The sequence below is a fragment of the Emydura macquarii genome, unplaced genomic scaffold (genome assembly GCF_026122565.2).
Source record: "Emydura macquarii macquarii isolate MOO-44397 ecotype Brisbane River unplaced genomic scaffold, CSIRO-AGI_Emac_v2 contig_320, whole genome shotgun sequence".
Taxonomy (NCBI): Eukaryota; Metazoa; Chordata; order Testudines; family Chelidae; genus Emydura; species Emydura macquarii.
The window spans coordinates 5,390,700-5,418,281 of record NW_027130457.1 but is presented as its reverse complement, the minus strand read 5'-3'; the positions used below and the strand labels follow the sequence as shown (position 1 = coordinate 5,418,281).

The following is a 27,582-nucleotide window of genomic DNA, read 5'->3' as shown; positions in this document are numbered from 1 at the left end:
CAAAGGGATCATTTGGAGGGCTCAGGGCCGTACAAGATGTACAATTCTGGGGAAGTGTCTGTGACTGGGCACATTAAAATAACTTCTGGTTGCTGGACTTAAGAACTTGAAGCAAAAGGAAACTGTCCACTGTACTCTGGAGTGGGTATTTGCCTCATGGCTTTATACTTTATGAATGCAGCTTGCAGCATTTTCCCAAGTTAATGCCAGGAAAAGCAAGAAAAGCGACCCTTTGAACTAAAGGACTAAGGTTAAGATAAGGCTATCGCCTACTGAACACTAGTTTATACTGGTCCTCACCCCATGTTGGTGCACAGTTCAATTTCTTGATATTAGTACATTTCAGTTATTCTTAAAATTAAAAAATTTCTATAAGCTTAGAAGAAACAATTCTTTTTATTTGCTTATATATGGCATGAATTAAAACAAATTTACAGATCCTAGTGTGCAAATTTATCGGCTTATGACAGGGATAAATCATGCATACAAATGCAATTAAACATAAGGTATTCTAAAGTTTAGCAAATGAAATGGAAGTGGGGTGCTGAAGATGCTCCTCTCCTCGGGTGCCATTTGGTCTAGGGCCAGCCTTGCCTATTGGCCAGGTTGCCTGATCAGACTATAACTTCACTCTTACACAGTAGCCAGGGACTCCCTTGATGCAATGGAAGAGAGTGGACTGTGGTGAATCATGGAACATGTAGTCTGGCTAGGGAGCCCAGGTCTAGAGTAGAATGAGGGCATGAGGCACCTGAACTATGATTCCCATGAAGCGCAGTGGCACCATTTCCAAATCAAGTTTTTTGCCTTTCAGCGGAAAGTTATCATCCAGAAAGTTATCATCGTTCAGTTTGTAGTTTTTCACAGGTAAAACCCCGTTTTCCAATTAGCTCTTGTTCGAACACTGCAGTGTTAGTTAAAAGGCAGGACCTAAGCTGTTTTACAATATGTCTTTTCAATATAAAGAAAACAGTTGAGACTGGAAAGAGAGCTTTGACCTAATAGCAGGGCTGCTTTCATTTCCTTTTCCGTCCCCCTGTCCAAGAGCTAATGGATCTGATCCATAAATAAAGAAGGGCAAAGGGGAGACCAGCCAATGGCTTGGTGATTGTAGTGCTCTTGGCACGTATAGGGGTCAACATGTTATCTACAAAGAATCCGTTTGTAGAGCGCTCTTGAATGATAAAGCTACAAGAAAAGGCAAGGCCCTCTGATTTAGGTGAGGGACAAAAGATAGCTAGAATAGGATGTATAAAAATGTGCTTTGTTCTGTGCTTTCTTACTATCTCTTGCTCATTTTGAAGGATAGTTAGTACTGTTGAGGGACCTTCATCTTGTCTATCAGGCAGGTCAACTTTAAGAGCAGGTTTTTTCTAAGATATTTAAAATATTGGGTTTGTGGGCTCACCTTCCTAAACAGCAATTGCATTCTTAAGAAATAACTCTTCTGAGTCAGATGTTAGGTAGTGACTTTACATAGCACTTTCCAACACTGTGTCCCAAAATATTTTACAAGCTTTTACCAATTGCACAAGCTCTACGTATTAAACACCTTGTTCACTTCTTAATAACAGCCACCTCGGGGTGAAACATGGCACCTGTTAGCCCACAGTGGCTTGGGACAGGAAGTGAGACCATATCTGCTGGGAATTGCGGGGGGGGCGGGGATGCATGTTCTCAGTAACATTCTGCAAGTGTCTTTTGGAGGACACCCAGTGTCATCATTTCTCATGTAAGTCAATGGGAGGGGGAGAATGCTCATTACCTCTAAAAAGGCTGTTAGTACATTGCAGACACAGTCCCTAATATAAGTTATCTATCAGCATCTATCAGGATTAGGCCTGTCATCACTTTTACATGCCTTCATCTTCTGACTCCTGATACTAAAAGTGACAGAATCAAGATACCTCAAGAGAGGCTGCTCTCATATTTCTGGTCCAAAATAAGCAGAAAGTACCATAAATCTAGTAATAAGTCTGCTCTTGTGAGATTTGCAGCCCAGTTTGCAAACTCAAGAAGTTTAATGGCTCAGATAAGATTCAGATTAGCATCTAAACTTCAACTGCTCATCTAACCAAACAAGAAGATCTTGAGTTTTGCTTGTCATTAATGACAAATAATGAGGGGCAGATCCTGCGAGTATTTATTACGTGGTGTGTTCCTACTGATGAGATAGACCTTAAGCTTTGTTTGAATAGCTTAACAGCAAAATCAGAGGGAAGAAGATTGATAGGCTGACTACAAATCAGACTGCAGAAAGCCAAAAAATGTAAACCAATACATTTCTTTCTTTTGCTCTGAGCAATTTGATTTGTAATCAGTAACTTGAAATTCCAGAAGTATCAATGCTGAAAATACCGAAAGAATGATCTAAAGGCCTTTCTCAATATTTTTAGCAAATATTTCATTCATAGATGTGGCTTTTCAATCTTTTCCTATAACTTTAGCAGTACCCTTTTATGAATGGTCTTTTAATATCCTTCATTACACCATGGCATTCAGAAAAACACACAGAAACACCTTTTAGTTAAGCCAATTACAGCCATTTTAGCCAAGTTACCTGCTTTTTTCCCTCTGGGGCTTGTTCATTCTAATCTAAAGGTCCCTGTTTTCCTATTTTTTATACTCAACTGCTAGTCTAAATTAGTATATTGTGTTTCTAGTATCCATAAATGCGTGCAGTTTTCTACCCCCAAGGTGGCTGTATTTCAGCATGGGCTGGAGAACCTTAAGGCCCTGAATTTGCTTTTGTGGAAGCAAATTGCAGAACTCACTGACCTCAATGGGAGCATGATGAATAGAATCTAAGGTCAGAAGGGACCATTATGATTTAGTCTTACCTCCCTTATCTCACAGGGAAAAGAATTTGACTCAGTAACTCCTGCATCATGTCAATTTCTTGTGGTTGAGCTAGAACATATTTTGTAGAAAGCTATTCAAAGACTTCAGGATGGAGTATAAACCACATCCTTTAAGTTGTTGCTATATTTAATTTCCCTCACTGTTTAAAAACTTGTACTTTAGCTCTGATTTAGTAGACAAAGTCATTACAAGACCCAAGGGCTGGAAGATGAAGCTAGATAAATTCAGCTAAATGTCCCTCTTTACTAATCTCTTGTTGCACCTGCATCTTCCTCCTAAACCTCAAGGGCTGAGAGTCCAAATAGGAAAGTTGACACTAGAAAACATCCTAGAGGAAACAAATAAACAAAGTGTGTATCCATGTGTGACACTCCCCAGGGGTACCCAGTGTTGTGAGGCACTTCTCCACCATGCACACTTAGCATGAGGCAATCTTGCCTGTGCCTGCTGTGGGTCAGCTCCCTGAATTCACCAGCCTCTGCCAACTAAAGCACTGCCTTCCAGGCCTCTCTTTCTCTGTACAGGTAGTGATAGGCACACAATAACTCCTGAGTCCTTGGAGCATTCCCTTTCGTGTCCAGCCCCTTCTCCATGGAACTATCACAGAATTAACAGGCCTGTTCCCCAAAGAACTGTATGATACAGCTTACTAGTTATAACTTAGGACACAGCTCTTCTACACACACACAGCACCTAGATATTCTTTTAGCTATAAATATAAGTTCTTTATCAAAGAACAGAGATTCAAGTTATAGCAAGTAAGAATATTGGAAACAAATGGTTATATATAAACCAAAATCATAACACATTTTCTAGAGACTAGACCAGAGAATAACTTGTTAGTTACATTTTAAGACACCTGTCTCACCAAAAGTTCTTTCCAGCTTTTTCAGCCAAGCCTCGTTGAGATCCACTTTTCATGCAGCAAATTTGCTGTCCATTTACTTCCCTGGTGAAGGATACAGTTTTGTCCCCCAAATGTACCAGAACAGTCCTTTGTGCTCCTCAAGGTAGGGTTCTCCCCCTTCAATTCCTCTTTACTTTTGTCTTTTTGATGATTTCAGAATCCTGTATTAGTATTTGGTTCAGATGGGTGAGTCGAGGCCCATTGTGAACCAGACAATATATAATTTACATGTAAACAGAAAGATAAAACTTTCTTGCCTGAAAGAGAACCTGTTTCTCACCTTTCACGTGACTAGTCCCTAGACACAGACTTTCACAACAGTATTTTCATTGTATGTAGATAACTCCTTACACAATATCTGTACATGTGTTTTGCAATAAGATTGATGACCAGCGTGACACAGGCTTTTATTAGAGATCTCACATGCCACTCTTTTGGTGAACTAGAAGGTAAATATCAACCCCAGGAAATTCCTGTATCCTCTATACACCCACTTGCCAATTGGCACCATGAGGTTCCTGGGTCACATAGCTGTTTTCTGGGGCCAAATTCACTACTACCAAAAGCAATGCAATTGCAGATAACTTCCAGGGAATTGTATCCACTTGTGCCAATAGTAAATTTGTCCCTATTCCTATAGGTTTTTGTGTTTAAAGTGCCCATATCAGGATGGCCTAGTCTTTCCCACATGCCTCTTCTCTTATGTACTGTGTGTAACCATCCTTAGACTGTTATATCTAATGAGCTATATGAGGCAGAACACCTTGCAAGACAACTATCTCCAAGCATCTGAGCTTTGGTTACCTCCCAAGAACATCATACCCTATCCTGGCCTGTGCTGTTAATTGTAATTAAAGAAAGACTGTCTCCCTATTAAAACTATCCATATTTAAAACAAAACAAAACATGTTTTTCCATTCAAAAATTAAGAACACTGGAGGGCCTGGGATCCTTTGGAAGTGCCACTTTTAACAAGCATCTGAGCATTAGATGGCTACATAAAAGCCATAGTTAAAAATGTAACTAGCCAGAATACTTCCTCAGTTATGCATAAATTAGGGTTAAATCCAGGATTGTTTTATGCCTTCAGTTACAAGGTTAGGTTACCAGAGTTGCATGGGTCTAACTGAAGGCCAAATTCTGCCTTTCTTTTCTAACTAGATGAGCAGCTCTTTCATACCTCTTTGCCTCTTGCTAGTTGGTATGAAACTGTTCCTAGGTCGCACCAAATTAGAAGGTGCTTATAACCTTTTCTCTTGTCTTTCTAGTAGGTGCCATGATCCTTACTTGAAAGCCCATTGAAGCCTTTGGATCAGGCTGTATTTTTGTCATGGAAAACTACACCACAAAACTTCCAACACTTGTTTATATAACTTTTTTAATGAAATTTGAAATTAAGGCTATTATCCTAATAGCCTTATGAGTGGAAGTAGCCTAAGGGGTGATTCTTAGTAATTAAGAAAAGTCCTTTATTAGGCACAAGTCTCTATGCTATATTGCATACACTGATGTTTGGTATTGTTGTATTTAAAGCATAGACTGTTTGTGTAACTGTTACGGGAATACAGGAAATACAAATATATGCCTAAGCAGATAACAACTGAGTCTGGAGTCCAAAACCCATGCTTTGAACCGACTGAAATCCTATCTAAAGGCTACAAACAGAATGGAACAAAAAACTAGGAACAGGTAAAATTTTCATGCATGCCATGATTCCTCCTACAGTTGACATCCAAGTGCAGAATAAAAGTATTACTCTTTTGCTGCATATTGGGATGCAGGAATATCATTGGAAGGTCTGCATAGCATTAGACAGCTAATTGTTTTTTTGCAATATGTGTTGGCAGAATATCTCATCAAAAAGCAGAGAAATAAAATGGCTTCCCTACCTTCAAAATTAAAAAGAAAATAAATTTGGTGTCTGGATTCCTGTGGTGTATGAGTTGATAGAATATGGTAATCCTGATTATTTACATCATTCTTTTTCAAAATGTCTGGAGGCAGGTTCGAGACTGCTTTTTAATTTGCCTGTATCTATAGAAATGGGTAAGACAACTGAAGATCCAAAAGGTCAGTAATATTTTATACTCGTTGCCTTTGAAAAAGGTCTCAACATGCCTGGGATAATTAGCACTACTTTGATCACATGCAGAATCTGAAAAAAGTGCTAAATAGGGAAGAATTACAATAGTATCTTCAGAAGTAATATTATTAAAATATCACAACAATCCCTTCTTCCCCCTAGCGTGAGTTTAAGAATTCTGCACACATTAATTCACTGCAGCTGTCCACAATAATCAATATGTTTTAAGTAATCTGATCTAAAATGGCAAATGAAATCCTCATATGAAGCCATGATTCTGTTTATTTACTTGACCAATCACACAAACAATTGCAAATAGTATAAAAAAGGATTAAATGGGACAGAAAGCAGCAGCGCCCTATTTTAAAATCCCATTCAGGATTACAGCATTACATGCTTACCTCAAACTCTCTTTACATTATTACCAAGAAACAGGTAGTGGCTGATATGACACCATTTCCATCATCATAAATTAGTATTAAGCCTGCAGCCGAGCAGCTCATTAAAAACTGATCAATTTAGGGGATATTTTGAAAAAACAAAGGTCCATTAAAATAGCCGGCTGCGTATGCTTGTCAGACAAACATAATCATTGTCAAAATATTGTTATCAAGTGTATGATAAAGATCACTAAATGCACTGAGAAGTTGTTATAGATCCGTTGAGGTTCTCCAACACTAATTTTGTAAAGAGACCAGATATGGAATGCGGTCCCGTCTCCATGTCCTCCATGACAATTTGACAGCTCAACAGATAATTTAGAGGGCTGGTCGCCTGGCTGCACAGTCTAATTTCTTCTGCACCCTAGCTTTTAAAAATATAGTTATTTCACTCCCTCTTTCATACTACTGATTCATAGCCATCTACCCTTTCCCTGTCAATAGCTTCCATCTGTCAATTTTAAGGTTGCTCTACATGTGTCAATGTCTCCTCAATACCTGCTCCTCTCCACTAATACATTCTCATTCTCCTTTCCATGCATTGATTCCTTTTACTTTCCAAACATAGTGCCCAAGAAAATTATCTCCTCTCAATCCCCCTTCCTACCACTGTTAAGAATAACTTCAACTCTACTTATCCTTCCACATCTTTAGTATTTCCTCTGTCCTAATCCACTCTGCCTGTCTTAACCAGAGAATCTTAGCTACAGTTTGACTTCCCTTTGTGACACACTGCGCCCCATGTACACCCTTATCATGTGATTGTATATCGTTCATGTTCACCCTTATAGTGTAACTGTGTATTGTTTAATGTGAAGTATGTAATGTAAAGTGTTTTTGGAATGCTCATGACATACTAAACATTCTTGTTATGATAGTATGTTTCTTGCAATGTCATGTGTATGGTTATGAAACTCTGCTATGTAATATTCCCAAATATGTCTCTCACATGGCTTGAAGCAGATCTAGGCAAATACTAAAAGCAGAGAGGTTGCTAAGGCATGCATAAAACAATGGATTAACTTAACCATCTGATGAGGGAATGCTCATTGACCCAGAACATGGAGGAGACCATGCAGGAATAGTGTTGGTCACCTGACCCTAATGAGGGGTGGTGAGGCCCCGGAGGGGGATGCAGGGACATTTGAAAAGCGGGACATTTTGGCCTATCTTGCTCGGTCTCTCTCTTGCAACCCAGCTACGAACAACATCAAGCAACTGAAGCATTGACCACAGGGAAGATCCTGGTTGGAGGCCGACCAACCAGCCTGTGATGAGAACTGTAAGACTGTAAGGTTGCTGAAAGTGTTAAGCTTAGTTTATAATGTGATTTGCTTTTATTTCACCCTGATCAAATCTGATTTATATTCCTCTGGCTTATAATCATTTACAATCTTTCTGTATTTAATAAATGTATTTGTTTTGTTTTATCTAAAGCAGTGCATGTGGTTTGGGTGTGTGTAGAGACTTCATTTAAAGTGACAGAGCTGGTGCATATCAATTTATTTGATAAATTGATGAACTAATATGAGCTTTCAAGTTCATTACTGAACATTGCAATATGGAAGTTCCCAGGGTTGCATCTTGGACTGGGGGTGTTTGCTGGAGTTCTTCTAATGCATAATCCCATGAGTTACTGGCCAGAAACACTCACTCACTAAGTTAAGGGCCACTTGCTTGCAAGAGGCTGTGCACGGGCTGACACAGGAGTGGGGGTTCATACAGCGAGGCATGTACAAGATGAGCCCCAGGAATGAAGGTTTGGGATGACACAGATATACACCAGTCTAGATTGCAGAGGAGAATGTCACACCCTTCAGCTAAATGTCTCAGGGCCAGGTTTACAAAGATATTTAGGTGTTGGAAGATGCAGATAGGCAGCTAGTGGGATTTTTCAAAAATGACAGACACTTGCTTAAACAACCAATTCAAAGTCCCAGACATCTGACCTAACTAGGCAGTTCCATAAATCCCACTAGGCCCCTATCTGCATCTTTGACCCTTAAAAACTGAGGATGCTTCTCTTCCATTAAGGACTAGCTCCACACATTACACCATATCCCTAAAAAATTGAGTATTCTCACTTCTTCTCCATGGTCCATAATTAAATAAAGGTCCAAGCTTTCCAGACTCTAAGAAATGCAGAATGCTCCTGCCAGTATCACCTTCAAATATACAACCAAGAATGAGTATGCTATCCTCACCCTCAAACAGTTACGCTGACTCTCTATTCATTTCAGGACCTTGTTCACGCTTAAATTTTCAATGTTGACTTTGCCCTGGCTTACCTCATGGGCTCTCCTTTCCCCTTCCCTCTTTTCTGTTCTTTATTATTTGCTTACTCTGGGGCTTCCTACAATCTAACTACTGTTGGTGGTAGGAAGAGAAATCTTCTTCACTGCAGCTCCTGTCTCCCTGAGCAGCTTTCTTGTATCTCTTGGTCTCACTGACTCCATTTTTTTCAAGACTCCCCCTCTTTTCCCAACCCAAACCATCTTAGTGGAGATTTCCAAAATAGTGAAGTGGACTTATCCACACATATTTCACGGAAATTAATGGAAAAGGAATATCGCTAATTCCCCTGCATTACTTTGAAAAATCTCCATCCTTACTTTCTATCCCTCTGCTGTTAGGCTCTAATGGACTGTATTTACATTTGCTTTGTAAAGCATTTTGAGAGTCTCAAGGTATGTCCACATTGTCGGCAGCATTGTCAACAGTGCAGGATTGATTCTGCGGGATCGATTGAGTGGCTGTGGAGACCCACTCATTCAAAACCGGAAATTGATACCATTAACTCACCCCCAGAAGAAGAGTAATGCTGCGTCGACCAGAGGGCATTTCCTGTCGGAGCAGTGCAATGGGGACGTCGCGGTAAGTAGAAGTTAGGAAGTCGATGGGAGATACGCAAGATACTCTATGTAGCTTGCATATCACCCGTCGACTACTGCCAAAATCCACCTTAGGCCTGGTCTACACTGATAATGTAGGTCGACAGAATGTGGCTTCTGTTGACCACATAAAGTATGCGTCTCCACTGGCATGTCAGGTCCGCCGACCTAAATTGTGGTAAAATTCAACTTAATAAAACCACCCCCGCAAATGGCATAGCTCTGAAGATGAATTGTATGAGTTGAATGAGCATCTGTGTAGGCAGAGCACAATGTAAATCCATATCATTGGCCTCCAGGAGGTATCCCATAATGCTCTGTTGTGACCGCTCTGGACAATCACACTCTGCTGCACCATAGCCACATAAATAGGAAACAGCTTCTCCCCATAAGCCCTGGGAAACTTTAAATTCCCATTTCCTGTTAGGTCACTTGGAGAGAGCTTGCCAGCACAACTGATCATGGCGACTGCACGCCTCAAATGCTCTCCAGCCTGGAGTTGACTTGAGATCTTGGCTTTCATCAGTCTGTGGGGCAAAGAGTTTGTTCTGGCTCAGCTCCGAGCCAGCAAAATAAATTTGGATATCTACAAGAAGATATCTCGTGGCATGTTGGAGAAAGGGCGCAACAGGGACGTGCAGCAGTGCCGCATACAGATCAAAGAGCTGAGGCGGCCTCAGTAACATTGCAATTTTCAGTGCGGCAGCTTCTGTCTCGTCCCTGAAAATACTGCAGAATAAGTCGTGAGGTGTTTGTGATGCTCCCAATAATAGTGCAGAGCTGAGCAGGCTCCATTGCTCTCAGGCAACGGCGTGTACGTGGCAGAGAGTGAAGGGTTTGAAAAAATGGCACAAAAAGGCAATCGTCCGTTTGTTTGGACTGGGACAAGAAGGAAGTGGGGGAGGGAGGACATTGCATCATAGGAGGATGAAAACATTTCCAAACGCCCCCGTGGGTAGTTGCATTGTGGGCTAGCTACCCACGGTGCACTGCTTTGATTGCCGACATAAATGTAGATGGTGGGGATGCAGCCCCCTGACGCAATGAGTGTGGTGTGATCATGCTTCTCCGAATTCTGCAGCTCAGGGGGGTGAAGGTCAATTTAAATTAAATCGATTTCACTCCACAGTGTAGACCTACACTTAGTGACAGAGTAGGAAATAAACTTAAAATACAGGTCTTCCTTCATAGAAACTTAATGGCCAAACATACAATATACTATTAGTGATTTTAGAACTTAAATGGGCTTTAAAATAAAGAGTTCCACACACTCTCCCTCTTTAAGATAGCCTTGCAATGGAGATTTTTAGGCTTTTTTTATACTAGAATAAAAATGTTTTGTTAAGCATTCCTACAAATGTCTTTGCAAGCTGGCAGTGTATTGCCTCAGTAGTTCCTGGGTAAATACACTGGATTTCCTTTTAAATTTTCAATGTGTGATTAGCCTTAGGCTCAAGTGTTATGCACATGAAATAAATTGTATGGCCAAAGGAGTAAGAATTTACAATTCATGCTGAACCTTTGCTGCTGTTCTTACATTATGCTCATGAACCCATGTAGATTCTAATGCATAACTGCAACTATAATATTAGTGCTAAATTGATGTTAGGATGTGGAGGGAGCTCTATTGTGCATGAGATAGTGACAATTTATATTAATATAATAGTAAGAGAAGATTTTCCAGATTATTGTAAAACAATCAGCTGACCTGATTAGATCTTACCATTTGTAATTTTACAATTTAGTCCTGATATACACATCTTCAAAACACTATCCTCTATTAAACCTGATCCACTCATCCTTAACAAGCATGGAATTTGCATTGAGCTCTGTCATATCTGAGAAGGACTGGAAGATCAGGGCTATCTGCTAATTATGGCCAATTCAATGTAAGGAAAGGCTACAGATCAGACATGTAATGTAATGTTGTGATCTTCACTGTTCCAGGGATCAGTTAACCCAGACAAATGACATTTTCAGGCGACTGGAGTCCCCCACCACTCACTGATATTATTTATATGCTGAAAAGCCCAAAAGCATAGCCCAAAGTGTTGTGGTGTTTTGTTAGGTGGTCAGGAATGCTATGAATACTGATCGTCTAAATCACTGCCTCATATGACACAATATGTTAGGGCAAATGAAAGGTCCACTTTCACATCTCTAAACCTCCCCCTGCTACTTGCATAAGGCTTCTTATCAGGTTTTATTTGGGTGACATTAATATCACCCTAAGTGCATAACTATTGCCACCACCTCTCCTCCTGAGCTGAAGTAAGCTTAAGCTACAGGCAAAACAGAGTTGAAACAGAGTGTAGCTTTAAAGTATCGAGCGATGGCTGTTGCCTTGATTTGGGAGATTAAGGTTAGATAAAAATATATCCCACCAGCTTTCAAAGTTATGAGTTGTGACACATTTGTCACTTATGCCAGGCTTATAGCATCAGTCAAATCCTCCAGCCAGTGACTGCAGTAATTATGTTGTGCATTACTGTCCTAACTGATTATTTTGGGACCTTTCCAGAGCACAAGAGACATAAACTATTTTTAACTGAAGTGCATGGAAACTCATTTAACAATAAAGCAGTCTTAAAATACTGCCTTTTTGTTCATGGTACGTTCAATTATAATATTCCTTATCACGGACTGATACCACTGACTACTAATGCACACACTTCTCTGCCATTATCTCATCCTCCACTACTCCTTCCTATTTGTCCCTACACTCTCCAATCTGTTGTGTATTGTCCAAATGCTGCATCAAGTTTTGGGGCAGAGACCATCTGCGTTATGTTTGTACAATGCCTGTGTGGTGTCTTTAGGCGTTACTGCAGTAGAAATAAATATTAGAAAGATGTAAATAGGATTTGAATGCAAGAATCAAAAAGGATCCATTTCTCCACAAATGCCTGATAGTGTTTTAAACTTAACATGCAACTATCCAGTCTAGTGTTTTGCATACCGTATACCGTGTCCATGACACTGTCCAAGGCTATGTCCTTCCTCTAGTTACATTCCATTAGAAAAATGAAACTGATGACCTAAAGAGAGATGCATGTAGCAGTGAGACAGCACCACAACACAGACTTTGCATTGTTCGTTCCGTCCTTATTTAATTTTTAATCCAGCATTAAACTGGCTTGGCAGTGTGGGCCAGAAATGGGGACTCAGATGTGGGGTATGAGGGAGGCACTGTAGGAGAAGTGTGAAGTTTGTACACTATATGGGATCAAGGAGATCATTCTAGATGTGGGGGAAATGTGGGCGCCAATGGGAGGTAGATGCAAAGAGACTGGGAAAGGAAGCAGAATTGCGACAGAAAAACAGGGCCTGAGTGTAGGGGTGGCTGGAGATGTAAAGAAAGTCAGCTCTCTGTAGTGCCTTGAAGACAAGGAAAGTGAGTGTGCATTTGATATGGAGGCAGGGAAGAAGTTTGAGAATGGGATGAGGTCAGACCAGGAAGAGAGTATGGTGAGTAGACCGATGGGGTGTGAGGCAAGCTCACGTAGGCCAGAGAGATGGGATTTGCAGTAGTGCATGTGAGACAATTACCAAGGCATAAACAACAGATTTGGTGATAGTGATGGGGAGTATGGGACAGATTTGTGGATTGTAAGATTTGCCAGGGGCCTGGATGTGAGAGATAAATGGGAGGACCTGAGGATGAAGGGCGGTTGCATGCCAGGGAAAACAGGAGCATGGTGGAGTTTTCTAGTATGAGAAGGAAGGTGCTGAGGGAGGAAGGAAATGGGGGGGGGGGGTGAGTATGTTGAGTCTGAGCTGATGGTAGTGCATTCTGGAAAAGAGGGAGACATTTGCAGATGTGAGACTCAGAGTGCAAAAGTTAAGGGTAGAGAAGGAGATTATGCAGAGCAGAGGCAGCTGGGACATTCAGAGGGTCCCAGTTCACATAGCAATGTAGAAATCTGTAAATGCTGATCAGAATGGAGAACTGCCAGTCTCAAGTAAGAGCAGGCTCTGCTTTTTTGGCCATTAGCTGGAAGTAAAGTTAGACAGATATAATTTTATTCTTAACAAGCACTTTTGTTAATGAGATATGAAAGTCGGTAACAAATAGATTTAGTTTTTTTCACGGGGCCAGATTGTTGCTGAATACTGTGTATCCTGTCTGTGAACTGAGTGTCTGTTTGGAGGTCGGTTCTTATGATCACTCAGCTGTCAGTTAATGTTACTGGAGCATGTTAAAGTTAATATTAATAGTCTTGACTCAGCAACTTATTAGAGGAGTTAGTGCAGAGACATAATCAGAGCAGTGAGATTGGATGAAGAAAACCAAGGATAACATGCAGAGGAAGGGATCACAGACTGAACACTGAAGACCACTGACAAAGTGGGAGGAGGGCAAAGGGGAAATCAAAGGATATTCATTCCTGCTGCAAACCTCAGATGCTTGAGAGGAGCATGGTTTTCTATGGGGGACTTATGCAGTATGCTTGTTTTGAAACAGTCACATTTGCCCTTTCATGGCAGTCACACTCACACAAGGAGATCTGTACCGCCTCAGATAGAGGTCTGAGATTGGAGTCCATGGATTCTCCTCCCAGTTCCCTGTACATATATTTTTCTCTATGTAGTAACTGTTGGTTTGCAGTACATAGATTTGGTGAACTCCTTACTTCCATTGCACATCTTGTATTCTTCCCCTCTCCTTGGCCTTTCCCTGATCTCACTTGATTTTTTTGTCCTATATCCCCTGTCACCTGGTTCTGGTTCTTTGCCATGAAACCTCCCATAATCCTTTTTTATCCGAAGGAGCCCTCTTGATCTCTTCTGCCTTCCAGCAGCATCTTCGTTTCACATTCGAACTCCTTGACTGAGTGGTCTGTTCCCAGTGCCTTTACTTCCTGTGAACTCTCCTGGTTTCTGCGCAGTCTGGGTTTGTCCCCTTCTCTCCAATAAGACTGTCATATTAGGGCCACTAATAACCTATAGCAGGCAGTTTCTCTGTCTAGGGACCACAGCAGCCTGCCCTCCTTGCCAGGAGCTCCAAGGCGGTAAGGCAAGGTGAGTGACTTTCCCAGTCTCCTTTGAATGGGAGCAGAGAGAGAGGCTGTGGATGCAAGTGAAGGGTGGAATATGCCCTGGCACTATCTGGTAGGCTGAGATATGTGTTATACTTTTTCTCTTCTTGACTGCATGCCTGTTAGGAGAGAAATGTTTCTTGACTGTATCCCTGTTACTTTGTTTGGCTCAGGAGCAGGATGCTATTTTGATTTTTGTTGATTGAGAGGATAGCAAATAATTACAAATATCGTGCTCCAATTTTGTTTGTTTTCCAGATTTCGTAAAGCATGTACTTCCTAATGAATATGGTTTACATGCCATGTCAGGTATTTCAAAATGTAGCCAATCTTTAGTTATTCCTGTGGTTTAAAGCATGTATAACCCAAATTTCCTCTGATCACATCATCCCAAACCTCTAGATGATGCCTGAGTTCATCCTGGAGGGGTAGAGCATCCATTACATGATTATATAAATAATTAAAAAATGGCTAAAGGATTTTTCTTCAGACCTTTAAAAAACAAATAACGCCAACAACTAAACCACACCAAACCCAAATTCACCTTAGGTCACACATTAAGCACAGAATTAAGAATTGGCAGCCAAAAAGGAGAATGTCAAGAAGTTATGAGTGTGAAAACACAGTGTTATGGGAAATGTTTTGCAATCTTAAATATACTGTAGTGGTTGGTACAAATAACACTGCAATACTCTACACTATTTAATTCCATTGCCATTTCTCTCCAGAGCATTCGGTTTAATAAAATCTCTCCAAAACTGAATCGCTGAAATCTAGCCAGTGCCTGGTCTTTAGGGTAAGCTGCAAATAAACAAAATAAGCAGAAGTGGGCTTTTCAACTCTTTAAAGGCCAAACCAGCCCAATCTTTGTGCTACTATGGAGGAAAACACATTGCTGGCATTACTAATGACATCTCAAAGTACTCATTTCTTTGTGTAGCATTAGAATACGGGTCTCCTGCTCACCAGTGACTGCTTGGCACAGCTGCCTTCTCAGTTGAGTATTCTGAATCAGCACGGAGAATAGACAGAAATGACCATAATGTATTAGTTCATTACAGCCATTTCCCCCACAGTGACAGAACGGTACTGTTCAATTAATACTCTAGCCTTCTGTTTTCCAGCAGACTCACTCCCATTTTTTTTTCTTTCACTGTATAAATTCAATCAACAGAAAGTGTCTTGGTGCTTGTAATGATGGTACCAGGGAGCTGATCTTTAAATAGATCTACTGAAAACAATAAAGAACAATGCTAGTGATCATGAGACACCAGAATTTTATATTTACTGGTAGTGGTAGGTGTGAATATATGTATGTGTATTATATACACCTGTGCAGGTCTCACTGCACAAACACAGAGTACTTAATCCTTTGGTCTGCTGAGTTCTTCTCTGTGCAGAAACTAAGTCGAGGGCAAAAATGGCTTCATGTGAACTTCATGTTACACCAGACTATCCCAGATCTGATAAGGGATGCTACACTGGCTGAGGATTGCCAGAGTACAGCAGCACTCCTGCTACACTTCCCACTGGCCATGAACCTTATACCAAGGAGGTATGCGGGGTTGGGAGGGGGATTCATCTGGCTACCCTGGCACTGTTACTTGGGGATTGCTCCATGCTGGGGGAATTCTTAACATCTGAATGGTAATATTTTACATTCACTTTGCACTAGTGTAAATAACTAAATAAGGGGCAAGGCAGTGGAAAATCAGGTCCTTAGATTCTACCTCTCTTCCAAAATACAGCATTTCCAACAGCAGCAATGTCCCCTGCTACTCTTGTGGGGCAAGGGTTTAGTACAGGTTAGAGGGGGAAGAGATGATAAGACTAACATCAACTGAATCATCAGTTTAGCTGCAACATCGGTTCAGGAAGGTGTATCTAGTGTATTATTTGTTGTAAGCTAAGACACACTCAGTTGACAGAAGATATACTTGGTTTGCATAAATGCCTTTGAATCTATGCTTATGAAAGTCAGGAATTAACATTTTCTAAAGTCAGGCATAGTATGAGTTCATTAGATATTCTACGTGTTCTAGTCTGTTTTTTTAAAATGTATATATATTACTTTTTGAAACTTAAACCTGTTTCATATATATCAGCTGCAAATGAACACCAACTCTTTTTTTCTTAGCGATTAATATGCATTGCTTTCCACATTATACTGCAGATGCTGCATTATATGTGAGGTGCTGAATGGATCCTATTTATTTCAAAGAGACTTTGCCTACTGAGATTTGCATTGTAACAGATATTTGGAAGCCATTTTTCTGGGACTTTGCATGATATGGATGGCACACTATTCCACTAGCATTCTTGAGGGGAACAATGCACAACTGAAATAATTCCATTAGCAGTTCATTGGATTCAACAGAACTTTGTGTCTCAGTGGTGGAAGTGGCCGACTCCTATTGGTTTCTGTGAGATAGCAAAGAGAGTAAGAGGGAGTGAAGGAGCTGCCTTCAGGAGATTTGAAGCTAGCAGGAGGCTTGCTAAATGAGCTAACCAGGGACACGTGGCACAGAGTGGGAACTGCTAGTAGCTGGTTAATTGTAAGAAAGCAGAAGCAGCTGTCTTTGTGTGCTGATGCTGGGAAGTCAGCTCTGAGCCCGATAACTACAAGCCAAGCCTAAGCTCTCAGGTAAGAGCCATGCCTTGGAATGCATTTTTGGGACTCTGAGTTTTGCTTCTGAGTTAGTGTCTGAATAAACCCAGACCCTTAGAAGGGTGGTGATTGGACAAGCAGGTGTGTGGAGTCTCTTTAAAGGAAAAGGGGCCTAGAAGTGTGAGAACAGAGGGCAGGGCACAGCAGAGGCACAGGTGGCCAGGTGACTCCTCTACAGTTTCAAAATATTATCAGAGGAAATTCTGCCTGAGCAAAGACTGCAGGGGCTGGCCAGTATAATGCCACTGGGAAAATTCTTTATGGATGTGCACTGCTAATAATGGAAGAAGCTACAGTATTACAAATGTAAATAAAGTGTAGTGAGACACATGAGAGGTAGCTGTTGGGGTGTTAGCCTAGGTCTTTGGAGACCTGGATTTAGTTCCCTGTTTCACCACAGACTTCCTGTGTGATTTTGGGCAAGTCACTTAGTCTGTCTGCCTTAGTTCTCCACTTGTAAAATGGGGAAAATGGCATTAGTTATTTTAATGAAAGTTGTAGAAAATTAAGTTTGACACGGTAACGTTAAGATGACAGTACTTAAATATAGTCACATAAATCAAATCTTGGGCCAAACAATGTGTGAAGTAGAGCTTTGCTCTACACATAGCACTTCCCTATACTCTGCAACCATGAAGTATGCAAAGGGTCCTGAGTTTCCATGCATGGCTTCTTCCCCCAGGGTGGGTTTAAGCAAATCTGGTCTTGTGCTAAACTAAGAGATTGGGGTCCCTGGACACAAGATCTAGAAGTCATCATCTGATCTCCTTCATCCCACCTGCCTCAAATTCCTATGCCATAATGCTGGAGCTGAACCCCCACAACGGGGGGAATAGAATAGAATAGAAAATGTGTCCAGATCTGCTCTGATGGTTTCTGATGGAAATTAGGGAAAATGGTTGGAGATTTCCTTTAAATTAGAGGAGAGGGGAAACTGGTGCTGTGTACTAGAAAGGGTCATGAAAGAGGAAAAGAACTTGAGCATCTTGGGGAACTAGGACAGCATCACAACAGATCATGCTGTCAGCATGAAGCAGCACATCACGTGACAGTGGGGCTGGAGCAGTAAACAACATGCTAGCTTTTCAACCTGTCCCTGCTGGGAGGAGGCCCTGCCCATCAACAACTGCAGATTTGTCAGTATTGTTTGAACCAGCCCTGATTTCTCCCCTGCGTTGTCTGGTGTTGCAGTGGAAATGCAGAATTTCCATTGCTGTTGGGTCTTCTGTGCCCTTGTGACTCAGATACTATTTACCTTTCAAAATGTATTGCTGAAGGAGGAGTATTGGTGTGTAAGTGTACATTGTAGATTAAATTTTGTGTATACACTTGTATCTATTTGTATCTATATATGTGTAATAGTTTGAAGCTGTTTGGCATACTAATTTAGCCACCTGTTCTAGCCTCTATCTGCTGCACAAATTAGATTGTCTCAACGGAGCCTATACTGCTTGTTGGGTCTGCCTTGTTACTAAGGCAACCATTTTTCTCTCTGCTATATGATTTAGACAGTGCTTATAACTCAGATTCACCAGGCAAGAAATACAAGGGGAAAAAATTGGTTTAGACCCTGGGGATATCAGTATTTAATATATGCTCTTAGCAGGCTTATTTATTCAGACAAGAATACATTTCCTAAATGTTATTTAAAAAAAAAAGTATTGAAGCAAGCAAAGTTAAATATAACAGCACATGGGGATGCTGATAAAGACCAAATTAAAGGCTAGGAATGACTTCTTCTGCAAATAGACTATGAATCTTAGAAGAAACAGTTATTCAATATACTGTACATATTTCATGTGAAGCTGTCATTATTAGACATACCAGTTGCTGTTTTTATCAAGATCAACTATGTTCAGGGACAAACATGTATGCAAGGAAAAGCCAATTATTTGTGGCAAAATTCTCCTGTCATATCCACTGTGTGGATTTGATGTGCAGCAGAAATGGTGGTTTACATGAATCTCAAAATGGAAATTGCCCTTCACTGGCTGCTTCCACCTTTCAGATAATGATTTGGGTTGATTCAGAACATTGCAGATAAAGTGCGCAAATTCCCTAAAATGTGAGATGGTTAAGTAGGACAAGATGCCCTTTTTTGTAGCTAAGAGTCTTTTTTTTTTTTTTTTTTTTAAAACAATAACTCCCCTATCCAAAATGAAGCCAAGTAATGTAAAGGATGAATAGCTGGTGTGTAGCAGTTAATGCAGAGTAGGAGCTACTAAAGATACTTAATGACTTATTGACATTATGGGCTAGATTTTTTGTTAATAGAAAGTTTAGGTGCGCATTTTAACGTATGCATGTATTTGCCTGTATACATTTGCACAAACATTTACACAATTGCATGAACATAACAGGCATCAAGATATACAGGGTCTGATTTATGTGCTTGTCTTCTGTTTTTCACCCATAAATAATTCTCTCTATAATTGTGTATTTGGTGGGATCCAATGAAGTTCTGTTTCACATTTGATAGCATTTGTGCCCACCGTGCAAAGCAGCCATAAACTTGAGGGTATACTTATTCACAGATGCAGTACTACACTTATGAAAGTGGAGGGCAAGTTAAGGTCAAGCTGAAAGTTAGGGCCTTCATTAGCAATTTGTACATGCAAATGAGTGAATTGTGTGTGCAACTGTAATTGCTCAGATAAATGTAGGTGGAGGGCATGGATGCCTGTTCTTGTGCGTGGATCTCTTAATTAATTTGACCCCGTGTTTGCGCTGATTCCCCTTCGACAGATTTGAATAGGGGAGCAGGGAAGATGAGGAGCATACTGTGATGGGTTTTGTGGGTGAAGCAGAGGCATGATAAGATGAGAGGTGAGTTCTCTTGACCCCTCTGGCTTTCATGGAGTCCTAGCAGCTGTGAAATTCTATCCATTTTTTCCCCTTTAGGTGGCCAGGTGTGACTCAGTGGGTAGCTACTTATGATCTCAGGCTTCAAAAGTTCAGAAACACCACTATATACAGTTTCTGGTGATGGAACTAAACTTAGACTTTCAATGATAGCTTGATAGTCAGTCTTTCACAGCCCATTGGTATTGGCTGACAAGATGCGACAGGCATGATCAGGTTACCACATCTCACAGGATTTAACACATAGGATCAGAATATTGGTCCATCAAGGCCAATTTTCAGTAGCAGTACCCAATACATAATTATTCAGGTGAGTCCTCCCTCACCCACATACCTAATGCAGTGATCCTGGTAGACACCAATATACATTGGAGAAAAACATATTCCTTCCAAATCCCTTTCTTGAACCATGAGATTTGGTAACCCTTATTTTATTTGCAGTAAGACCAGTGTTACTGAGAAAAGGAGCCAAGTCCTGATAAAATGTAGCCAAAGTGTATGACTCTGAGCTTCACTTTAGGATGTGTGAAGGAACTATTTTATATTTGTTCTAACATGTTTACCTATCCATGTCAAATGACCCCTTAGTCTCATTAGAAGATGTGGTAAAAATACAAAGACTTATTTCCACAACACTTCACAAATTTAAATTCGTAAATCAATTGCTACCCAGCACTTGACTTTTCCTGGAAAAATACAGAAGTCTCTATTCTCTCCTCATATTTGTGCTAGTGTAACGTTGGTTTCTATGGAGTTTATTCCTGATTTGTAACAGTGTTAATGAGAGGAGAATGAAGTCCAGAATTGATAATTTCTGCAGTCTGTCAGACCTGAATTCCACTACACCTGCAACAATCTTTGTTTTCTGTGGACTTTTAAAATCGGAACTCTAGATCTGACAAGTTGAAAGAGCCAAATGTGAACAGTGCACTGAATGGTGGTGAACTCCCTTCCTCTTTGGTGTAATTGAAATTATTTTTTTATCCCTTCTAGAATGCTCCCACTCATCCATTTTGCTGTATGAAACTACTACTGCAACGAGGTGGACATCTTCATTCAGCTATTCAAAATAGCTGCTACGTATTTTCCCAACTGAGAGGCTCCTATAATTTCTCAGTCCATCGGTGTATATTGGGAATTTAGGCTATTTTTGCCAATGCGTATTACTTCACAATTATCAAATTACATATGCTGTTGCACAACCCAGTACATTACAATCCATCTGTGGTTTCTCAAGGTTGTCCAGATTTTTACTATCTGCAACAACTTGCCCATTGGCATTATCAACAAACTTCACCAACAACCCATCCAATCCTTGTCCAAATCATAAATACGGTCAATAGCCTTAGTCACCAAGAACCCGTTTCCTATTGGTTGACAAGTTTTTAAATATCAGTCTTTGCTTTTCAACCTACAAATACTTATTTTCAATATTGTAATGAAGCAAAAACCAAGGCTTAATTTGACCTTGACTTTGAAGAAGCTGATTAAATGTGAATTGGCTTTCTTCACTCCTCGTGGAGGTAGCACTCTCCATGCCCTCAGTTCAGCAAGGCATTTTAAGCATGTACTTAAGTCTATTGCTAATGAGAATAGTGCCTAAACATATGCTTAGCTCCTACTGAAGTCAATGGGACTTAAGAACATGCAGAAGTGCTGTGCTGAATAAGAATCAACTACTTGGTTAGGACCCAAACCCGTAAATCTTATTTTTTAACTTGTTTCCATCTTAGTTCTCACCTTCGATAAAGATAGACCTTTGGCAGAATGGTGTAGGATTCTCCTCCTCCCACAATATCTTGTAGCTCGAGTGTTGTAAATAGAGAAATACCCTATTTATCTATTTTGACTTCCTGTCCGCTCATTCTAGGATTAGCTTCCTATAGGTTCATTAATTGAACAGACACTCCAGTACCACAACTGGAACACGCTCTGTTTACTCTAGAAATAGTGTGGCACCAGGAGAAAGTTAGTGTGTGTGGCCACAGATTGCTTGGGTCTCCAATCCCAAGGGGCCTGGCTACACATGGGGGCGAGATCCTAGGGCTGACGTATTGTGCATGATGCCAGACCTATTGTAAGTACCAGTAGGTTAGGGTCAACCATAGTAAAAACTGAAACAGAACAAGAAATGTGAGGGTGCTGCACAGAGGATTGTGATTGTATAGTAGATGGTTTATCACAAGAATGGTATGGGATTTAATCAGGCTGGATATGGAATTCTCTTTGTAGGTTCAGCATCATGTGATATTTTGTTTGCTGAAGGCAGCAATTCTATTTCTAAATAAAATGGTCAGATCCAAGCAGAAATGGCTTTGCTATTGTTAGCATGATCAGCTACTGAAACATACAATAAGCATTTCTCCAAGATTTAGTTGCTGTACACTTAGTCTTGCAAGTTCTGCTTATCTATCTGAAATACTGGCAACTGTAGAGTCTCATTAAGGTTACATTGTAGGAGCTACAACATTAAGCATTATTTTATATAATAATTGCAATAATACCGGATGCCATGTTATATGGATATTTAGAGTTGCATGCACTTTTAGAGTCCTGGAGACACTTTGCTCTTGGGAGCCGTGTACTTTATAATGCCTCTTGGCATATGCAATATATTACACGTTTGCTATCCATGTGACAAGTTTCTCATGTGATAAAGTTTATTTATCATGCACTGTAGATCACCTCACCTGCATTCTGCCCAGTAATCCAGCCTCCCAGAGATTTATTCTAGTGTTCAGAACCCCTATGCAGCTTCAAACAGCTCCCATTGTTTGTGCAATTATTTTGTTACATACTGGAGTGATACTGTATTCTCCCTCCACTCCTAAATTACAGTAGACAGAGCCCAGGAAAGATAAGAGTCCTGTACCAGCGACAGATTTCACGTCCGTGTTCTCCTGGCCCAAAAGGGCTAGAAATGCAGGTTGAGATTTTCAAGCTAACTAGAGTATTTAGACACATCTCCAATGAAAATTAACCTGCCTTGAAACTGTCAGTCAGTAATTTGATACTACTGAAAAGGAGAGTTTCCCAGCTTCCCAATACAGCACTGGCTTCCAGCCCTGGAAATTCATGAGATCTTGTACATTCGGATTATATTTGTAGATGGTATTTTAGGTGTCCATTTACTTTTCTGTGCCCTGTACATCACTCATGACACTAAGGGATCTGCAATGAGGCTAAATAACTTTGGGATTTGCCATGATGATAACTAAGGAAACCTATATTTTTCAGAGGAAATAATGTAGTAACAAGTACCAAAAAAGTTGAGAAAATATTTCCAAAATAGTTTGCTGTCAACTGTTATACAGGAGGTATGACATCCCCTACTACAAGTTTTGTCATCTCTTTGAGAACTTTGCATGCATGGAGTGGTCTCCTTTAGCTGAGCTCTTTACTGGTTAACAAGATACGAAATCTACTGTGTATGTGGAATGTGATGTTTTGTAAAGCTCAGAACTGTCCTATCAAAACCAGTAGTCACTGCAATACTCAAAATCCCTCAATGTAGAAAAGTGCTACTTCCAACCCTAATTTCAACTTTCTACCTCTGGCCATTTTGGCAGTAGGGTTGTTAAAAACAAGGTCATTCTGTTTTTAAAGGCTAGTACAGATATTTAATTCAAAATGTTGCAGAACTGTTGGGGGGGTTTATTTTTATATTTTCTCCCCGCTCAAACTTTCAAAAAAAAATTTGTTCAGAGAAAAGGTCATCCCACAGACAACTACGGAAAGTTACAAGTGACTGAACTGCAGCTGTGATTCAGGATTGAAACAGTCATGCATCCTTAACAATAGTGGCTGATGCCACTCCTATTGTGTATATGAAAATATATATGATCTAAACTTGATTTTTTTATGTAACTTATTTATCCTTCAAACTTTTAATTGCATAGAAAAGTTTGCAAAATGTTTCCTCAAACAGACATTTCCATGAAAGCAATAGCTCTGGCCCATTGTACGATCTTCTGGGAGATTTTGTACAGGACAGTCACTGTCAAGCCTATGATCTCTTTTATTTAAAAGTAGTTAAGCTAAGTGTTAAAATATACTTTGGACCATTTGTAAAATAAGAGTTTGGATTTTCACATGTCAGATCATCCTATGTGTCAGCATGTGGAGAATAAAAAAAAACCCATGGTATTGGGTCTCTGCATGCATCTTGTAAGATCATTTACGTCTGGACAAAATGAGTAACACTAGCATTCTGATGTGATAGAATTTCACACCCACTTGGTACAAGTATAAATGACTACACAAGATGCAAGTATACAGTGTTGTTGTAGCCATTTGTTCTCGGGATATTAGAGAGACAAGGTGGGTGAGGTAATGGGTCTTATTGAACCAACTTCTGTTGGTGAGAGAGACAAGCTTTCAAGAGTCCCATATATCTTCAAGTCTGGGAAGGCACTCAGAGCATTACAGCTAAATATAAGATAGAACAGAGTTTAGCAGAAGTAGTTAGCACATATTCTACGGGATCATTCAAGGTGAAGTGGAATGTTAACACTCTCGTAGTCATAGGACAAAAAGGGGGGTTAGTGGGTTACAGTTTGTAATAAGCCATAAATACAATGTCTTAAGACAGTGATTATTCAGTATCTAGGAAAATTATTAATTTAAGGTTCCAGGCTCATCTTTTGAAGGTGTTGTGCAGATTTCCTTCTGGACTGATATGTCAGAGTGCAAACACTACACAAGATGCAAAGCAATTGAGAATCAGGTTCTCTTGTTTTTCCAAGTGCTTATGAAAGAGGCTCAGAATTTAGGTTACTATGGAAGAATTAGTTATGGTAGTATCTTTTATATATCTAGGAACAAAGATTGTAGGCCATACCCACAGAGTCATAGGGGTGAGGTTGAGGGGACAGACTTCTGGAAAGAGTGACTTTGAAAAGGATTTAAGGGTCATAGAGGCTAAGCAACTAAACATGAGCTCCCAGGGCAATACTTCAGATACCTGGATGTATAAACAAGGGAGAAGTGAGGAGTAGGAGGGAGGTGATTTTTATCTCTATATGGCATGGGCGATACATATAATGGAATCTGTGTACAGTTCTGGTGTCTAAATTTTTAAAAGGTTGGTGGGAGAGAAGGGTGTGTTGCTAACATGTTAAAATCCTAGTATAGACAAGACAGTTTTAGTGTTAGCACATGTTAACTGGTCATGAGGGGGAAAACCACACACCTTTTCCCTTAGTATAGACATGACTTACCAGGTCATTAAGACAGCCGTTGTTGCTCCTGTGCATGCCCTCTTTCTGTCTCTAGACAAGGAAAGTAAATCCATATTTACGCTGCTGGACCTTACTGCAGCATGTTAGTGTTGATCAAACACTCTCGTTTTGCCTCCATGAAGCATCAGGGATGACTCTAAACACCCTAAAAAGGGTTTAAAAAAATCCTTCTGAGAAGAAAGCCAGAATATATAATGGGCAACTATTATTGCTTCTCAAATCCATCACTTGGATTCACTGATTTTTTTTTCTCTATATCACATGTGCAGCCATTCGCAAAGCTCTGTGCACTAGCTCCCTATGAAGTCCAGTCTGAGGTCTGTGGTAATATTCAAAGTCTTCCATGGAATCAGCCTTAGGTACTTAGAAAATTGCTTTTCTCGTTATGACGATATCCTTCCAGTAACGCACTGGAACCATGAACCTATGGCTAATAAGGGAGGTTCATAAATAAGGTAGATAGAATATTCCCGAAAGCTGGGCCTAAACTAGGGAATTCACTCCCACAAGAGATGAAAAATGATCCCAGGGCTCAGGGTTCAGAAAGAAATAAAAAATTCACATTATCAAGAGACAGCCAAGTCAAATATCTTTCATACATGTACCGGTTTTCTGATAGTTCATAGTCATTTTTAAAAATAAGGCAGATGTTCAGATGCTATTGTCATTGGAAACATTTAAGTACCGAGAAAGAGCACTAGACCCATAATATGCCAGTTCATATTTTTAACTAGTAATTTTCTAAATGGCTTTAACATAGTGTGATAAAAATGCATAACTCATTATATATAGAGTCTAAATTCTTATGCAAGATTGGAAGAAACATTTACAGGCAACTTCCATTAAATAATAACCTGGCACCACCAGTATTTGCTTTAAGAGGAAGGGTCATTGAGAACACTTGAGTGAGAGTGGATTTCATTTTGCTGCCATAGAGAGGGAAGCACTAGGCTCAGCAGGGAGTATTTCCTCTGCAATTTCTGTGTGCTGGCTGAGCTGTTCCTCAGCAGCCTTTGTGAGTGAATCTCTCTGCTGCTGAATTGCTGATTAGCATGTCACTATTCAAAACTGTAATCTGCAGGAGGTGTAGATATTGTAACTAAACCTAGTTTATTAATCCTGTATCTGTGGCCCTTTTTGCTTTCCTAGAGATAAAATAATCGCCTCCCAATTCCAAAGCTTCCTGACCACGTAGGAGCTGTAAGTGGTGGAACTGCTATCTTTCTCAGAAGCCATGTGTGCTTACCTGTCATCCACACTTTCTTTTCATCGGCTACTGTTGCTAAGGAAACCACGTCCTTTGTGTTCAAAGGAGCTCCCTCATTTTGAAGTCTGAATCTGGGATTCTAGCCAGACACAAGACTGCTGTAGCTTACTTAACCTTTGCAGTGGTCAGAGATGCATTATGTAGCATTATTAGCTTCCTTCTTCTCTCCCTTCCCCCAAGAAAACTGGAGCAGTAACTGGAGCAGGTCTGAGCTAGGGGCATGGAGGAATCTCGTCCAGTTTAATTCTAAAGAAAGGTTAGTGATTCAAGTCATAGCTTGCATTGTTTCAGAAGGATGATTCAAGTCCACTTTGAAATTCTTTAATGCTGCTATAATAATGTAGCGTAAAGATAAGCAAACTTTAACTTTAACTATGAAAACATACCAGGATAGTACTTTCTTAAAGCCTGTTCCTCATTGAAAATACTTATATGTGGGATGTGCAGACAAGATCACATGAGACTGAAAACAAGCCTGAACTGCCTCCTGTCCCTCAATGTATACAAAGCATAAACTACTTAAAATATGTGGTGGTTCTCAATAAAAAAAACTGCAACAAGACCAGAACATAATGGCTCAAGAATCCCCTATATATCACTTTCCCCTACCAAGAGTTTGAGTTCCTGACATGGCTGCTGCGTCCTCCGTTCCCTCACATAATCCTTTAGTGGACAGTGGGACTACATAAGCTTCCCATTTCCTGACTGACCTCCATCTTTGCAGAGTTGATTTGAAAGTCAGAAGGTCTTAAAGCCACAGTGGACGAACGTTGCTGATGAATTAGAATATAGTTTAGGGTTCACAATATGCTCTGGAGGCATATAACCTCACAGCACACAAAGGTTTAACTTAGTGGCAATGGAGCCCAGCAGAGTGTTTGTGAGGTCTGCTAGATTCTTTTCCTCCTGCTGCCATAAAGGGCTGTGTAACCTCCCCTTAAACATTCCTGTTGCTATGTGTATGAGAGGGATAAAATGGTCCCCCTTAAAAATAACTGCTGAGTCAGACGTGGAGGAGCACAGATACCTCCTGAAGACTGTCTTCTGCATAGATAGAAGAAGCGGATCATGGATTTGGGGGAGGAGACGCCACAATGATTGTCAAAGGTAAAGATGGCTACCATGTCTGCAGGGAGGAGAAGATGTGGGTCTGTCAGAAGGAACTGGAATCTTCTTGGGAGAAGACCCTGTAAAATAGAGGAAGGGGGGACTCTAGAGATCCTGAAAGAGGAAGGAGGTTATTGGGGGCCAGCCTAAACATTTTGATAAGAATCCTAACTTTTGAATAATTTTCCTTAATAAGGCCCTGATTTTTGTAAATCC

General features: G+C 40.4%; 1 long non-coding RNA gene across 1 annotated transcript in view; it reads left to right on the top strand.

The window, feature by feature from the left end:
• Positions 1–16,816: 16,816 nt before the first annotated feature.
• LOC137167207 (uncharacterized) overlaps positions 16,817–27,582 on the top strand; it is a 105,450-nt gene continuing 94,684 nt past the window's right edge. The window contains exon 1 of the long non-coding RNA XR_010924054.1: positions 16,817–16,866. This is a non-coding gene — a long non-coding RNA (uncharacterized lncRNA). The remainder of the gene's footprint in view (positions 16,867–27,582) is intronic.